Raw genomic sequence first — 11494 nt, 5'->3', positions numbered from 1 at the left:
TCATGCTTATTTTGGTTGGCAAGAATCTGTTGCAATAAAGCTTGATGGTGGAATTTCGTTCTTCTTTGTTTTGGTGGAGGGTTCATATTTTTCTGAAAATTGGGCAATGGTTGCCTATTTTGGCGATATGGAACTTGACTCTGTTGTTGTGGTTGAAAATTCGATTTTGAACTTGACCTTGATTGCCCCATGAAAAGTTGGGATGATTCCTCCAATTTGGATTGTAAGTTTGAGAATAAGGATTCCCCATTTGCTTGTTTCCATAATTACCAACATATGCTGCTTGTTCTCCATAATCTACTCCACAGCTGGTTGTTTCCTCTGCATAAGCCACTTGTTGTGAACTTCCAGCTGATGATGATGAACTAACCAACATACTCAAATCTTCCATTTTCTTAGCAAGGACATTTGTAAGTGCATCAAACTTTGCATTAATCATGTTGAATGGATCAAGATCATACATTCCAGCAGCTTGCCTTTTCTGAGTTGGGCTGGTCCTCTTGGACTACTCCAAAGATGAGTATTCTTTGCAATTTTCTCTAATAACTCATAAGCTTCATCTTCATGCTTTATAATAAATTCTCCTCTGTTTGAGCATCAATAATTCCTCCGATTGCAGGAGTGACATTTGTGTAGAAATTGATTTATCATCCATTTTGGAATGGCATGATGTGGGCATAATCTCTCTAATTCCTTCCATCTCATCCATGATTCATAGAGAGTTTCATCTTCTCTTGGTCCGAAAAGGTCATTTGATTCCTCAGCTCTTGAGTTTTTCCAGGTGGAAAATATTGTGCAAGAAATGCATCAGTTAGTTGCTCCCAATTTGTAATGGAGTTGTGAGGTAAAGAATCAAGCCAATCCAATGCTCTATCTTTCAAAGAGAATGGGAATAGCTTCAATCTTGCTGCATCATCAGATACTCCAGGTTGTTTTTGCATGTCGCAAATCATAGCAAACTTCTTCAGGTGTGTGTGTGGATTTTCAGAAGGATGTCCTCCAAATTGAGAGTTTTGGATCATTTGAAGAACTCCAAAATCCATCTTGTAACTATTTGCATCAATTCTTGGTCTTGCTATGCTCTCTCTCAAGTCATCAAAACGAGGAAAAGCATGATCCATCATACTTCCCCTAGGCACATTTGCATTAACAACTTCTTCACCTTGGGCTTCATTTTCATTGTTTTGACCATTTCCAGCATTACCAACACCAATTCTAACTCTTTCATCAGCCATGTTTGCTTCTAATTCAGTCTCTCTCGAAACTTCCTTCCTTCTTCTGGTTTCTTTCTTGTTGGCCTTATAAAATTTCTCAATTTCAGGATTAAGCATGAGTTGTGTCACTTGAGCTTCTATCTCTTCTCATAAAAGATTAAAGGTACCTGAACAAGAACAAACAAACACAAAATGAAAAGATAACAAAGATAAAACTAAAAACAACTAAAATAATCAAGAATTCAATCTTAAACAAACAACTCCCCGGCAACGGCGCCAAAAACTTGATGCGTCCCAACAGAGTGCGCGGTCGTACAAGTAGTATAGAAAAATATCGATCCACGAGGAGTTGTGTTAATGATTGAATTTTCGATATAAAGTTGACTAAATTGAAGTATTTATGAGATTAAAATGATGAATTAATGGGTAATGGAGTATGAAATCTAAATGTACAAAATTAATATTCTATTCAACAATGTATTAATTAAACTAAAATTGCATCAAATAGAAATAAGCAAGTTCAAATATGGCAATATTTAAATTGGCAAATGATTAAATTCGATTAGAAATTAACAATGGTAAAAAGTGATTAGGAGTTCGATTTCATATTCGAGCTATTTTGGGATTTTAAATTGGTTGTCAATCTTATGAAACTTATGAGTTTTAAGGAGATTAATTCTTAAATCCTTTGAATTCCCTTTGGGTGAGACAAAGTGCCTTAATCAAACTAATCCTACTTTAGTGGAGTTAGAATTAATTAAGACCCATTAAGTTCCTTAATTAATCTGTGAATCCTCTTAATCCTTAGCCTATTTCTAGGTCTAAGTTAATTAAGTCAATTTCTGATTATCTATCACAAGGCCTTCTCCTTTGATTGCTTCAACCATTGATTAAGAACATTACTCAATGTGATCCTACATTAAGCATGTCATTAAGCTTACAAGAAATGAATAAAACTCATTAAGGCCACAAAATATGGATTACCCAATCAAAATCCACAATTATCTCAAATATTACAACCCTTACTCCGAATCAAAGTAAACTACTCACTATTCATAATGCTTACAAGATATGATGAGTTTAAATGGAAATAAAGCTTTAATCTAAGCTAAGAAGTAAGAATTAAACACTAGAAATGTAGAAAAGTGTAAAGAAAGAAAGAAATCTGCAAATCTTAGTTGAAAATGGTGTGGAAGGTGGAAATGACTCTTCAAATTGCCGCCAGCCTCCTCCTTTCTTTCTTTGCTCCTTGCCTCCCCTCTAAAATGAGAAAATGGGACTATTTATAGCATTTTTCGACATGGAGCCCTAAAATAGTATGTTCTAGGAGGAATTATTTGAGGAATCTCCTGCCACTCATTAATGAACTCTTCATGGGATTGCATAAGTGGATCGCATAAGTTATGCGATCCCTTATCTGATTTCAGCTGATTACAGGTCACTTATGCATGACTTAGTGCATAGGTTATGCACAATTTCGTGAATGTGCATAAGGGAGGCGAGAATGTGCATAAGCTATGCGATCTCCTTATGCACATTTGGTGGATTACGAGCAGTGATCTTTCTCCTTATGCGGTCTGCATAGCTTATGCGGCAAGTTATGCAGTTTGGTCTATGCATATTTTAGCTTGAAAACTTGTTTTGACATCTTTTTCTTTGTAGAAGACACTCCTCAATGGCAAAATTCTCTTTAGTCCTTCAAAACACCATTTTCCTACAAAACAAAGTAAAAATTATAAATTAATCCAAAATCGACAATTATGAAAAACTAACTAATTAACTAATAAAATTAGCTAAAAATGACTAATAATCAAATAAAAATGGTTATGAAATTAAACCTAAATGATTATGCAAAATGTATGCATCACATACATTTTGCATAGTCATTTAGGTCTAATTTTATAACCCTTTTTATTTGATTATTAGTCATTTTTAGCTAATTTCATTAGTTAATTAGTTAGTTTTTCATAGTTGTCAATTTTGCATTAATTTGTAATTTTTACTTTGTTTTCTAGGAAAAATGGTGTTTTTGAAGGACTGAAGAGAAATTTTGCCATTGAGGAGTAACTCTACGACCAAGATGTCAAAACAAGTTTTCAAATATGCATTGACCAAGCGTGCATAACTTGCGCATAAGCTATGCATATCTGCATAAGGAGAAAGATCATGTTCTGAACTCCGAAATGTGCATAAGGAGCTGCATAGCTTATGCACATTCTCGCCTCCTTATGCACATTCACGAAATTGTGCATAACCTATGCACTAAGTCATGCGACTCGCATAAGTGACTCAGCTCAGCATAAGGGACTGCATAACTTATGCATCCACTTATGCAAATCCTGAAGAGTTCATTAATGAGTCGCGTGAGATTCCTCAAATAATTCCTCCTAGAACATACCATTTTAGGCTCCATGTCGAAAAATGCTATAAATAGTCTCATTATCCCATTTTAGAGGAGAGACAAGGAGCGAGAAAGAAAAGGGGAGTAGAGGCAGAATTTGAGGAGTCACTTTCACCTTCCACACCATTTTCAACCAAGATTTGCAGATTTCTTTCTTTCCTTACACTTTTCTATATTTCTAGTGTTTAATTCCTTACTTCTTAGCTTAGATTAAAGCTTTATTTCCATTTAAACTCATCATATCTTGTAAGCATTATGGATAGTGAGTAGTTTACTTTTGATTCTGGAGTAAGGGTTGTAATATTTGAGATATTTTGTGGATCTTGATTGGGTAATCCATATTTTGTGGTCTTAATGAGTTTTATTCATTTCTTGTATGCTTAATGACATGCTTAGTGTAGGATCCCATTAAGTGATGTTCTTAATCCATGGTTGAAGCACCGAAAGGAGAAGGCCTTGTGATAGATAATCAAGAAATTGGACTTAATTAACTTAGACCTAGAAATAGGCTAAGGATTAAGAGGATTCACAGATTAATTAAAGAACTTAATGGGTCTTAATTAATTCTAACTCCACGAAAGTAGGATTAGTTTGATTAAGGCACTCTTTGTCTCACTCGAAAGGGAATCCAAAGGATTTAAGAATTAATCTCCTTAAAACCCATAAGTTTCATAAAATTGGATAACCGATTTAAATCCCAAAATAGCTCGAATATGAAATCCCGAACTCCGGAATTGCCTTTTTACCATTGTTAATTTCTAGTTAAATTTAATCACTTGCCATTTTGAATATTGCCATATTTGAACTTGCTTATTTCAATTTGATGCAATTTTAGTTTAATTAATACATTGTTGAATAGAATATTAATTTTGCGTATTTAGATTTCATACTCCATTACCCATCAATTCACTTCTTTAATTTCATAGATACTTCAATTTAGTCAACTTTTATATTAAAAATTCAATCATTAACACAACTCCTCGTGGGATCGATATCTTTTCTATACTACTTGTACGACCCGTGCACTTGCGGTAGGGACGCATCACAGCTAATCACTAGAAAGCAACCTAATGATGACATTAGCATAGTTGAATGGGTAGGTACTTCTTTCTCAATTTCATAATCTCTCTCGAGCTTTTTATGCTCAATTTCGTATTGTTTAATAATTGCTTTGAATATTTTCTCTATTTATCACCAATGAGAAATAATCTATAAATTGCAACATAATCCTACATAAAAATCTTAGTCATTATGGACAAGGAGCCCTTATTCACCGATAATACTATATATATATACTTTCAGTAATGATCCATCCATAGCTAAGTAATACAAGCTATAGAGGATCCATCACTGAAGCCTTAGTGGCATGGTTCTCAGCAAACATCATAACTCGTCGCTAATTTATAATTTATTTAAAAAATTAATGTTTAGCGACAAATTCTAGTTTCTCATTGAAACTCTCGATGCCAAAATATCATGGTGATGAATCTATTGCTAATCAATGTGATTATGGACAAAATTTTGACTCATCGTTGAATTTTTTTTTTTTAAGTTTAAAAAGACCTTAAGGAGTTAATTATGATATTAATATACGTCTTATCATTGCGATGTCATTCCTTTTTTTAACTTTTTTATTTAGCTTTAATGGTAAAAATGTTATTTTTTAGTTTTTAAAAATCATTCTCTTTCTTTTAATTATAATAATTTTGTGCTTATATTATAATTTCAAATAATAGTGGTAAATTTGTTTAATGATGAAAATTGAAGTTACTAGGCAAGCGAAATCCATCATAGTTTTAGGTAATATTGTATACTTATTTTTATCTTATGCGCTACTCATATATATTTGTTAGAATTATGACTCAAAATTCTAATGGGATTTGGAGAGAGATTTTTTCCTAATTTGAGTGGGAGAAATATTCTTCAATAGGATGGAGGAATATTTTCTATAATGAGTAGAACTCTTATTTTAGTATTATTTCTAAATTGAGTAGGACTCCTAATCAGATAATGATTGAGGGAATTAACACTATAAATTGGAGAATGATGGAAAAATTTATTTGGCTTTTGCCCATTGAAGAGAGTGGCTTTTGTCCATTGAAGAGAGTAGTTTTTGCCCATTGGAGAGAGTAGCTTTTACCCATTGAAGCGAGTGGCTTTTGCCTATTGAAGAGAATAGCTTTCAGCCCATGGAGTGAGGCTGTCACCCATTGTAGATAGGAGCTTTGCCAATTGTTGAGGATTTGGCTCTGCCCATTGAAGAGGGGCACTTGCCCATTGTAGTGGAGAGAGGCTTCGGCCTAAGGTGGAGTAAGGACATAGAATTCAAGAGAAAGGAATTATTGTCTATTGGTGAGAGGGCTCCTGCCCATATAGTTGAAGGCACCCTTTGTGGTGTAGTATTGTAATAGTAAATATATTGAGTTATGTCTAGAGGAGACTGAGAGGGATTAACTAATACATTTAGTATAAGCAGTTTGATGTACTGTGGGATCTCTTAGGTGTAATTGGGTTGATGGGTATTATAGCTATGAGCTTAAAATGATGATTTATTAATTGATGATAGTGGAAGATGGCATACTCATGGATGTAGCCCTATGTTGAGAGGGTGAACCACATAAATATTGGTGTTTTGTGTGTTTACTTTGTTTCTTTGTAGTTTACACGCTTTTGCAGTGCACAACAAATTGTTATCAGAGCATGGGATGATCTTGGTGAGTTTGGTTAAAAGTGCAGCTGTTGCAACATGTAGAAAATCACACATGCAATAATGGTGGTGGTGGAGAGTTGAAATTGAGGCGGAGCTCTTGATGCAAAATCAAGATAGTTGATGACGTGAAGATTTTTTGAAGAATGAAGCAAGTTACACTCAAGATGAAGATTGAAGAATTGATGATTTGAAGGGTTCAAGCTGTTTGCTGGTTTTTCAACCACCGCAAGTGTACAGATCGCTAACAAGTAATAAAGTGATGAGTAGAGTATCGTTTCCACGAGGACAGTATTGAGTACCAAACTATAGTGATTTTAATTATCTAGACGATCGAATTGTAGAGAATTAATAATTATATCTAAATTAAAAGAAATAAAATCTCAATAATTAACTAATCTAAAATACCAATGGACGGGAACATTCTAGAGCTAGGGGTTCACACTTCAATCAATTATAGAATCAATCTAATTCATTTAATAGTTGGGAGATTATTACTTTGATGAAAATTAATCCTAAGTTATCTTAATTCCTCTCTCAAGGCACTCAAGGTGTATTTTAATTAACCTAAACCCTACTTTCGTGGTGATTAAATTAATTAAAACCCATTAAGATCTTTGATTAATTTTGGAACTCCACAAAGGTCATCAACCTATCTCTAGGTCAGATTTCCTAGGTTCAAAATCTCGATTTTCTAATATTAATTTTCACCTTTCAATCCTTCAATTAATATCTGTAATCAATACTAAGTGGGCACCAACACATAGCATGCATTAAGATCACAAGAGATTGAATCAAAGAATAAAATACCCAATGTATTAAATAAAATAAAACCAGATCCATAATGAAATTGAGTGCTACACCCTAACCCTAGAATAAAGAACCTACTCACCCATGGTGAGCTTTATAATCAAGTTTATAAAAAGATAAAGAGAATACATGAGAAGAAAATAGAGTGAAAGAACCCAAAACGAGAGTTGCAGCCTTGGACTTTTGGAATTTCAGCTGAAAATCCCTTAGCAATCTTGCAGATCTTGTTTCTCCCTTGCCTCTCTTGAAGTTGATGTGCATCCTTGAACGTAAATTCTATTCTTGGATGTAAATTCTCTCCTCCCCCTCAATTCCTGACTTGTTCTATTTATATCTGGTGTAAAAACCCTAATTTCAGAGTCCTAGAAGCATTCGAAGTCCATCCTGGTCGGGTTGGAGCGAAGAAAAGTCGCATCAGAATTACTATTAGGGGACTTTACATGGGCCGTTACACGCCCCATGTAAATTTCTACCCCTTCATTTTTCATGTTTTCTTTAGTCCAGAGAGTTACACGGGGTCCAGGAAGTTACATGGGGCAAGTTACACAGCCCGTGTACTTTTTTTTCTCCATTGGCTATCCGGCTTTCTTCGGATAGAAAGTTACACGGGTCTAGGGTTTGGCTTACATGACCCGTGTACTTTGTATCAGCAACAATACTCAGTCATTTGATTTCTTCAAGCTTCCTTTTGCACTCCTACACTGTGGGGCTCTACCCAAACACCTATTTTGAAGGAAACGATGCTCTGATCAAGACCAATGAAATAGGATTCATTGGCCCCACCCTCTTGAGGCCAAATTCAATTGTTTTCTAGGATTTTGATGTATTTTTCTGTATTCTTCACTTTTTGACCTCCAAATCTCTTCCAAACTCATCTTTGATTCTAGAACCACATAAAAACACCTGATAAAATATAAAAATCAATGAATTGAGTTGGATTAATATGTTTTCTAAAATAATAATGAAGACACATAAAAATAAACATAAAGGGATACTAAATGCTAACAAAATGCAATGCATGTTAACCTTAAATATCTATATAATTTGATGCAATCACAAGCTCAAGCATGGAGATTTGACGATTTGATGACACCCAATAATTTAAGGTATGCAATGGTTGATAGATTTTGAGTCAAGGTGGAGATTATTAGAATTATGACTCAAAATTCTAATGGGATTTGGAGAGAGATCTTTTCTAATTTGAGTGGGAGAAATATTTCTCAATAGGATGGAGGAATATTTCCTATAATGAGTAGAACTCTTATTTTAGTGTTATTCCTAAATTGAGTGGGACTCCTAATCAGATAAGGATTGAGGAAATTAACACTATAAATAGGAGAAAGATGGAAAATGTTATTTGGCTTTTGCCCATTGGAGAGAGTGGCTTTTGCCCATTGAAGAGAGTGGCTTTCAGCCCATTGAAGAGAGTGGCTTTTAGCCCATGGAGTGAGGCTGTCACCCATTGTACAGAGGAGCTTTGCCAATTGCTGAGGATTTGGCTCTGCCCATTTATAAGGGGCACTTGCCCATTTCAGTGGAGAGAGGCTTCGGCCTAAGGTGGAGTAAGGACATATAATTCAAGAGGAAGGAATTCTTGTCTATTGTTGAGAGGGCTCTTGCCCATATAGTTGAAGACACCCTTTGTAGTGTAGTATTGTAATAGTAAATATATTGAGTTATGTCTACAAGAGACTAAGAGGGATTAACTAATATATTTAGTATAAGCAGTTTGATGTATTGTGGGATCTCTTGGGTGTAATTGGGTTGATGGGTAGTATAGCTATGAGCTTGTAATGATTATTTATTAATTGATGATAGTGGAAGATGGCATGCCCGTGGATATAGCCCTATGTTGAGAGGGTTAACCACGTAAATATTGGTATTTTGTGTGTTTACTTTGTTTTTTTATAGTTTACACGCTTTTGCTGTGCACAATAAATTGGTATCAGAGCATGGGATGATCTTGGTGAGTTTGGTTGAAGGTGCAGCTATTGCGATATGTAGAAAATCGCACATGCAATAATGGTGGTGGTGGAGAGTTGAAATTGAGGTGGAGCTCTTGATGCAAAATCAAGATAGTTGATGACACGAAGATTTTTTAAAGAATAAAGCAAGTTACACTTAAGATGAAGATTGAAGAATTGATGATTTGAAGGGTTCAAGCTCAAGCATGGAGATTTGATGATTTGATGACACCCAAGAATTTAAGGTATGCAATGGTTGATAGATTTTGAGTTAAGGTGGAGACTGTTAGAATAATGACTCAAAATCCTAATGGGATCTGGAGAGAGATCTTTTCCTAATTTGAGTAAAAGAAATATTCCTCAATAGGATGGAGGAATATTTCCTATAATGAGTAGAACTCTTATTTTAGTGTTATTCCTAAATTGAGTGGGACTCCTAATCAAAGAAGGATTGAGGGAATTAATATTATAAATAGGAGAATGATGAAAAATATTATTCGGCTTTTGCCCATTGAAGAGAGTGGCTTTCAGCCCATGGAGTGATGTTGTCACCCATTTTAGAGAGGGGTTTTGCCAATTGCTAAGGATTTAGCTCTGCCAATTGATGAGGGGCACTTGCCCATTGCAATAGAGAGAGGCTTCGGCCTAAGGTGGAGTAAGTATATAGAATTCAAGATGAAAGAATTCTTGTCTATTAGTTAGAGGGCTCTTGCCCATATAGTTGAAGACACCCTTTATGGTGTAGTATTGTAATAGTAAATATATTGAGTTATGTCTAGAGGAGACTGAGAGGGATTAACTATTATATTTAGTATAAGTAGTTTGATGTATGTGGGATCTATTGGGTGTAATTGGGTTGATGGGTAGTATAACTATGAGCTTGTAATGATGATTTATTAATTGATGATAGTGGAAGATGACATGCTCGTTATGTAGCCCTATGTTGAGAGGGTGAACCACGTAAATATTGATATTTTATGTGTTTGCTTTGTTTCTTTGTAGTTTATACGCTTTCGCAGTGCACAACTGTACTGGTACATGTAAATCAATTACAGAATTGATTTGTAGCTGTACGTATATGAGATGGGCTGCCATATATAAATGGAGTTCAGCAATGTGAATTTTTGTCATGTCGATTTGCAAAATAGAATATAGTAAAAAATTTGACAAAAGCTAAAGCTGAATTGATTTGGGAAGAATAACAAATGCTTTATTTGATTAATATTTAGGCGGAACCTGTGCTCGGAGATGGTTTGCTGCATGGCAAGTATGATTTCGTTGACAAGAAATTGCAGAACAATTTTGATGAAGAAAAAATGATTCGAATGATTACATGTGCCTGAGCCTGTGTAAGTCGTTCTCCACAAGAGCGACCGCAAATGAGCCAGGTAATTCGATAAAGAGACTTATATATAACTTATTTCATGTAATTTTTAATCATCATCATCATCAAATTCTTAATTACTAGATAAGCTTTTTTTCTTTTAATTTCTTTGCAAAGCAGGTAGTGGAAGTTTTAGAAGGAAACATTCCGCCTGAATATCTCTAGAGTAGAGAACAACAATTTTTAAAAAATAAAGTAAGTAAATCAAACTCTGAATTTTCAGTCACTTCGTTGTATTGTTTAATTAAGGTTATCTATGCGAATGGAATTATATGAGCTTCTCATCAACAGTTCACTTTCACTGCAGTATGTACTTGTAGTTATCTTTTGATGGTGCCTTTAGATCAAAAGACATATCGTTGCGAGAACCTTTTTCCTCATTTACTTTAAAATAGAATATAGAGAAATCTTTTTGGATTCAGGGTTGAGTGTTAATGGTGAGATTTTGAGAAACTCTTTTGCTAATATACTTATTTTTTCTTGTCCATTTGATACTATAAAACATGAACTCCAATGCCATTTGAGATTATTGCAATTAATAAAGCTTTCTTCCTCGGTTTTTTTTTTAATTATATTTTTAAGCAATAGCAATAGCTCTTCATTAAGAAAAAAGAACAGTAACACCCAGTGAGGGGAATAAAAAAGTAAACCAACAGAGATTAAAACCCAAAGATCAACAGTTCTACCCATATACCCACTTATACTAAATCTGCTGTTGATTGAGAAAAAAAAAACTGAGGAAGTAAATAAAATAAAATCATTCAACTTTAATTTTATTTAAAAAATAGTTTTTTTTCAGATTTCTAATAAAAAAAAATAAAAATGACTACTTTTGATTTTTATTTTTTTTTAAAAAAAAAAAAGAAAAGAACTATTTTAGCCTCTTTTTCTTTTTTTTTTAGCTTGTGCCTTTCGCTGTTACTGTAGATATCACAAAATATTGTAATCGGGTTGCAATGTACTTTTAAGTCGGGTCATAAATTAGATACATAAAACATATTTAAAATTCAAGTT

The 11494-nt window shown here is 34.1% G+C and overlaps 1 non-coding gene across 1 annotated transcript; it reads left to right on the top strand.

The window, feature by feature from the left end:
* The first annotated feature begins 661 nt into the window (after positions 1-661).
* Positions 662-767, top strand: LOC131169830 (small nucleolar RNA R71). Its single transcript, XR_009140760.1, has one exon. It is a non-coding gene; the product is annotated as a small nucleolar RNA R71 (small nucleolar RNA).
* Positions 768-11494: the final 10727 nt, after the last annotated feature.

Source organism: Hevea brasiliensis, chromosome 1, assembly GCF_030052815.1.
Source record: "Hevea brasiliensis isolate MT/VB/25A 57/8 chromosome 1, ASM3005281v1, whole genome shotgun sequence".
Lineage (NCBI taxonomy): Eukaryota > Viridiplantae > Streptophyta > Magnoliopsida > Malpighiales > Euphorbiaceae > Hevea > Hevea brasiliensis.
Note: the sequence above shows the minus strand (reverse complement) of the source record. Positions and strands in the feature narration are given on the sequence as shown.